The 6,757-nt window shown below is 37.9% G+C and overlaps 1 pseudogene; it reads right to left on the reverse strand.

The window, feature by feature from the left end:
• Positions 1-1,043: 1,043 nt before the first annotated feature.
• Positions 1,044-1,165, reverse strand: LOC114211560 (U4 spliceosomal RNA; annotated as a pseudogene).
• Positions 1,166-6,757: the final 5,592 nt, after the last annotated feature.

Raw genomic sequence — 6,757 nt, forward strand, 5'->3', positions numbered from 1 at the left:
ACCCTTCACAAACTCAATTAACTCAAAATGGATTATATGCCTACATGCAAAATGCAAACATATAAAAATCCAAGAAGAAAGCATAGGAGATTTAGATGACCTTGGGTATAGTGATACCATTTTAGATACAACATAAAAGATATGACCAATGAAAGAAATAATTAAGCTAGACTTTATTAAAATTAAAAACTTCTGTTCTACAAAAGACATTATTAGGAGAGCTATAGACTGGGAGAAAATATTTGACAAAGACACTTCTGCTAAAGGACCATCATTCAAAATATACAAAGAACTCTTAAAACTTAACTATAAGAAATGAACAACCTCATTAAAAAATTGGCCAAAGACATTAACAGACACCTCACCAAAAAAGATAAATAGATGGCTAATAAGCATACAGAAAGATATTCCACATGTCACTAGGGAAATACAAATTAAAACAACAATGAGATACCACTACGTAGCTATCAGAATGGCCGACATCTGGAAAACTACCAACACCAAATGCTGGTGAGGATGTGGATCAAAAGAAACTCTCATACATTGATGGTAAGAATGCAAAATGGTACAGCCATCTTGGAAGAGTTTGGTGATTATTTACAAAACTAAACATAATGATTTGTAACAAAACTAAACATTCTCTTATCCTACTATATAGCAATCACTCTCCTTAGTATTTGCTCAAAGGAGTTGAAAACATGTATTCAAGCAAAAACCTGTGCACAGATATTTATAGAAGCTTTATTCATAATTGAACTTGGAAGCAATCAAGATGTCCTTCGGTACGCGAATGGATAAATTGTGGTACATCCAGACAATGGAACATTATTCATTGCCAAAAAGAAATGAGTTATTAAGCCATGAAAAGACATGGAGGAACCTTAAAGGCATATTAATAAGTGAAAGAAACCAATCTGAAAAGGCTACATGCTGTACGATTCCAACTATATGACATTCTGGAAAAGGCAAAACTATGGAGACAGTAAAAAAGGGTGGAAGGGGATAGGGCGGATGACTGGGGAGAGCACAGAGAATTTTAGGGCAGTGAAAATACTCTGTTATGGTATTATAATGATGGATATATGTCATTACAAATTTGTTCAATTAGCAATAATCGCGCCTCGGATAAACTTCATTGGCTATGATACTGCCACTGCGCAAAGCTACAAATTTGTTCAAATCCAAAGAATGTACCACACCAAGAATGAAACCTAAAACAAACTATTTACTTTGAGTGATCATGATGTGTCAGTGTAGGTTCATCCTTGGTAACAAACATACAGTTCTCATGAGTCATGCAGATAATGAGGGTTGTTATACACGTGAGGGTGCAAGGGTATCTGGAGAATCTCTGTACATTCCTTTCAATTTTATTCTGAGCCCCAAATTGCTTTAAAAAATTAAGTCTTCTGGGGCACCTGGGTGGCTCAGTCGTTAAGCGTCTGCCTTCGGCTCAGGTCATGATCCCAGAGTCCTGGGATCGAGCCCTGCATCCAGCTCCCTGCTCCGCGGGAAGCCTGCTTCTCCCTCTCCCACTCCCCCTGCTTGTGTTCCCTCTCTCGCTGTCCCTCTCTCTGTCAAATAAATAAATAAAATCTTTAAAAAAAAATTTAAGTCTTCTAAAAAAAAAATAGCCCAATACCATTTGTATTTGCTCTAGGAAACACTAGAGGGAGCTTTCCTACATGAACTGGTTTACCTAAGGGGGGAAAAAAAAGGAAAAAAAATTAAGTCTTTTGTAATACTGAAAAAACGCCACTGTTTGTAAAACATTATTACTACTGCTCCCATTCTGACATAAAATTAAACACTGGAAAATAAGTTAACTGACATTTTAACTGACTGGACAGTTTGGCAATAAAATCAATTAAGTCTTCAAATAAAGTTAGACTGAAAAAAATTAGAATATATCAAAATCAGCACTTGATAACCTTGACTCTGTTAGATATTTTCAAACAGGACACAATAAACATAGTAAGAAAGATAGTTCTCGGTCCTTTATCATGATACATGAAAGTACAAAGCCATCTAAACAAAATGCTAAAACTAGATACTCAGTAAGTGATTTTAACTTATGAAATGTCTGAGCTAATGAGGGGAGGACTTTTTGAGCAAGCCTTAGTTGGGAAATAGAATGGGCCTGGGGAAAAGAGGGAAGGGAGCGAAGGCTAAACCCAGAGGGACCTGGACATGACAAGTTCTGGCTGAGATCAGTAGATAAAGCTGTAATAGTATCAGGAAGAAAAGAAAAAAAAAAAAAAAACATGCCTTTCTCAGAAACCTATTTTTGTCCTGGCCTTCTGTATGACTTCAGATATTTATACCACCACAACAGAATTTTTCACCTTGCAAATGAAAATAATGACATCTTTGAACTTTTTTTCAGAGTCATCAGTTATCTGTACACATAACTACTAAAAGTGCATAGGTCTCCCTTCTTCAAAGAAGAAAAGTCCTAATTGCTGGCTACTCTAGGATAAAAATGAAAACATACATTCACTTCTTGCCAATATTAGGCTGGAAAGAAGGGCAATAGCAAGCACCCAGAAGCCTAATCCCTGACCTCGACCAGCACTTCCGTGGGTGAAAGAGGGGTACGTTCGCACAGTGACTATTCATGTTGGAGCTCTAGACTGCACTATCTCCAACCCCAGAGTAGAATTCAACTCCTGCAAACAACCTAAGTCATAACAGAGGTGCCTGATACAGTTGCTCCTAGTACAATGAAAAATTAGTATGTACAATAAAATCTTACAGCAAGACTTACATTTCTGGCCCTCATTCTTTCTTCTTATTTGTGACTATGGTGACTATCACCTAGAAAAGTTTCTGATCAGAAAATATGTTTTTCCAGAGCTGATACTAGTTTTTTAAAGATATTCGTCTTTGTTCATTAAATATCAAAGACTCCCTTCCCACCCCTCCCCCCCACATGCCTTGTGTTGACTGGCTAAATGATACCAAAGGAACAGCATATAATGATTTAGGTGACTCAACCCCAGTTTTGATTGACTGCAGAAAACAATAGGAAGTTTGAGCCTTTGAGAGTCCTGAAGAAAATACCCCTTCTGTGCACATCATGGACATTTGATTGAAACCAGATTAATAAATATAGTACTTCCAAAGCAATAAACCTTTACCTTTGAAGTCTCCAAAATGTCACCATGTTGCCTAAAAGCCACCTGGAAGAAAAGTGCCCTGTCATAACTAACCCCTGCTGTAAAATGTGCCCTCTAGACAGAGATCTCCTAAACCCTTCAACACAACTCGATCACATGACACCATTACCTTTCAATTAATTGATCTTCCATGATTTTGTTAAGATTTCAAGTAAACTTTGGGAACTCAATATATCAAAGCTCTCCCACCAAAAAAAGTACTTTTACTTATCAAATTTCATTTATGTCAAACATCGAGCTAAATTTTAATTCCTTGAAGAAAACTCTCACTTTAGAATTTTAAATAGAATGTGCCACTGAAACATTTTTTATGATATAATAGTCTTCATTTTCTAATACTCAAAATGCTTCCTCCTCTCTATTCAATGAATTCATGATTACAGCCAATTCTTCAGTGCTGACATTACAATCAACACGACTGAAGATAAAAGAAATTCGGGAAATCTGTTCAATGGCTACTAAAAATTTGCCTGTATAGTATGATAACGTGGACAGGTCATTTTCATAAAAATTCCATAAAAGACATCTGAGCTGTGTCTTGCCAAAATTCACAACTTCAAAGTCAGAAAGCAAATTTAAAGCAAACTAGCGATCCTCGTTTTTTCATACATGGGCTACTTTCAAGAAAGGATAAGATGAGGGATGCCTGGGTGGCTCAATTGGTTAAGCATCTGTCTCTGGCTCAGGTCATGATCCCAGGGTCCTAGGATAGAGCCCCTGCTCAGTGAGGAGCCTGCTTCTCCCTCTCCCTCTACCTGCCGTTCTCCCTGCTTGTGCTCGCTCTCTCTCTCTCTCTCTGTCAAATAAAAAATAAAATCTTTAAAAAAAAGGATGATTTTTATGATAAATCATTTATGAATGACTTATCAGCTGAACTAATAAGCACTGTTTTATCTAAATAGCACCAAACTTAATTTACAACAAATGGTTCTAGAGGATGCTGCCAATTCTTGCACCCTCCCCCCTGGGCCAATCTCTCCATCCCCCACAAAGTAGACCACAATGCAGGGCATGTAATCCAAGCTGGACCAGTGACAGATACAGGGATGGTTATGTGACGCAAGACAGGTCAATCTGAGTCACTCCCCAATATTTTTTCAAATAGAAGACAAGACTAGCCGTTTTCAATCTACATTTTCAAGGTGTTGAGGAAGTTAGTCTGGTACCACAGGTGACCATATCCCTTTGCTGGAGAAAGCCGGTCTAGAGTAACACAAAATGAAACATAGAGGAAAAGAGAATTAAAACCAAGAGATGAAGAGAAGGAGTCTCGTGGGGTTAGGTTCCTGGTTGTAGACATCCTTGGAAGTGTGGCTAATGACCTCTGGGTCTCCTCTAATTCCATGGGCCACTCAGGATCCTTTCATATTGGTGGTGGTTTTCACCCTTGCCTCCAAGAGTCCTACTAGTATGAATGTCTACATGGATTGATGGGATTGGGTTCGTCTGCTATGATGAAACCCAAAATAACGACTGGTTACAGAAAACAGAAGTTTATTTGCCTCTCACATTAAAGTCCAGTGTATAGTACAGGCTTGTTTTGGTATTTCATCATGTCATTAAATATCAAAGATGCAGGTTCCTTCTATCTGCTTGTTCTGAATTTGAGGGGCCTTGGCCCCATGGTCCAAAATAGTGGCAAATGAATCCCAGGCAGCAGGACATGAAGAAAGAATGAATAAAGAGAAAAAGAAAGCAAGGGGCATGGCCCCCACAACACACACATAGAAAGAAAGAAAGAGAGAGAGAGAGAAAGAAAGAAAGAAAGAGAGAGAGAGAGAGAAAGAAAGAAAGAAAGAAAGAAAGAAAGAAAGAAAGAAAGAAAGAAAGAAAAAGAAAAAGAAAGAAAGAAAGAAAAAAGAAGAAAAGGAAGAAAGGAAGGAAGAAAGAAAAGAAAGAAAAGAAAGAAAAGAAAAAAGAACACTTTCTTTAAAAAGCTGCCACACAAAAATCCTACTTGCATCCCACTGGTCAAAACTAGAGGAATTCCTAGCAGCAAGAGAGGCTAAGAAATGTAGTCCTGACTCTGAATGGCCATGCACCTAGAGTAGAATTCTATCACTAAGGGAGAACAGACATCAGGGACAAGTTACATTCCTGTCATAATTGTCAATAATCCATCAGAGAAAAAGCATCAGTCAGAGCTCTTTGACAAAGAAAAACTAAGGATAGATATGTCAGAGTATTTAAATCATGTAATCATTCTTAAAAGAAAGGGCTCATGTCAAAGCTGCAGAAATATGCCCTTAATAAAGATAAGACTGATCTAGGGTGCCTGGGTGGCTCAGTTGGTTAAGCGTCTGCCTTCAGCTCAGGTCATGATCCTGGGGTCCTGAGATCAAGCCCCGCATTGGGCTCCCTGCTCAGTGGGGAGTCTGCTTCTCCCTCAGCCTCTCTCCCTGGTGGTATACTTTCTCTCTCTCTCTCTAACAAATAAATAAATAAATAAACATCTTAAAAAAAAAAAGATAGACTGATCTAATTGTTCTAAAGCTTTCCCAAATTGAAGAAACCAAAAACCTTCTGATCAACCCTCAAAGACAGTCATAAGACTATAACTTCTCACTCAAAGATAATAAAGCACTTCTGATAATCGTTTCGGTAAGCTGCATCTACAGTCATCGCTGAAATTTATAAGTATTTTTTCCAAATAGAGCCATGTTAGCCTGGTGGTCTTTATGTAAAATTTATATGCCCTATAGAGATAGGAATGGGACAGCAATCTACAAAAAAACCACCTAAAACCTATTTCAAACTGTGATAGGCTCCTGCACATATTATTCTGGTGCAAACACAAAGCAATCGAGACCAATTAATAAATACAACAAATATAAATTTAATTCTTAATTACGTTTCATCTTGGAAAATATAGTCAGTTCATTCCAGTATGACAAACACAGGGAACAGTCACCTTTTAAACCAGCATTTATCTCTTTACAAGAATTTACTGAGCAGCTGGGAGTTAACTGTGTTGTCTGTAACTTTTCATTTTAATCTTTTGGAGTATGTATTATATAGATGTCTGACTTCATAAGCAGTATATAGTAGGTATAATATAAACATTTGTGGCTGATTTAAAGTGTGAACATTATACTTTCGTTGTAACACAGTAGGGTCCTCGTGTTCCTCCCAAGGTGCTCCACTCCCAGGGAAGGTGCTCCACTCCCAGGGAAGGTGCTCCACTCCCAGGGTGGAGTGGAGCACCTTCAACTTTAAACACAGTGAGGCAGCTCAATGTCCAATATGACCCACACTGGCTCTGGGAAATACAGCATTTATGAGAGCTGAAGTCTTGCAAGCATAACTGCTATGGACATTTGCTTTCGTACTTTGTTCTCCAACCCCACAAAAGGAGAGGTCTCTGCATGTGCTGTTCTACCTACAAAATTGTTCTTTTCAATCATTTAGAATGGTCTAGTCCCAGTTCATTATCTCCTAGTCATAAGTGGCTACTGGGCACTTGAGAGGACCCTAGTATGACCAAGGAAAGAATTTTTAAATTTTGAGTAATTTTAATTAATTTCCATGCAAATTTTAAAACAGATTCCCTATTCAGGTATTAGAAAACTTTAAAGTAT

The sequence above is a fragment of the Eumetopias jubatus genome, unplaced genomic scaffold (assembly GCF_037043125.1).
Source record: "Eumetopias jubatus isolate StellerSeaLion01/CBP00866 unplaced genomic scaffold, mEumJub1_p1.0 scaffold_3, whole genome shotgun sequence".
NCBI lineage: Eukaryota > Metazoa > Chordata > Mammalia > Carnivora > Otariidae > Eumetopias > Eumetopias jubatus.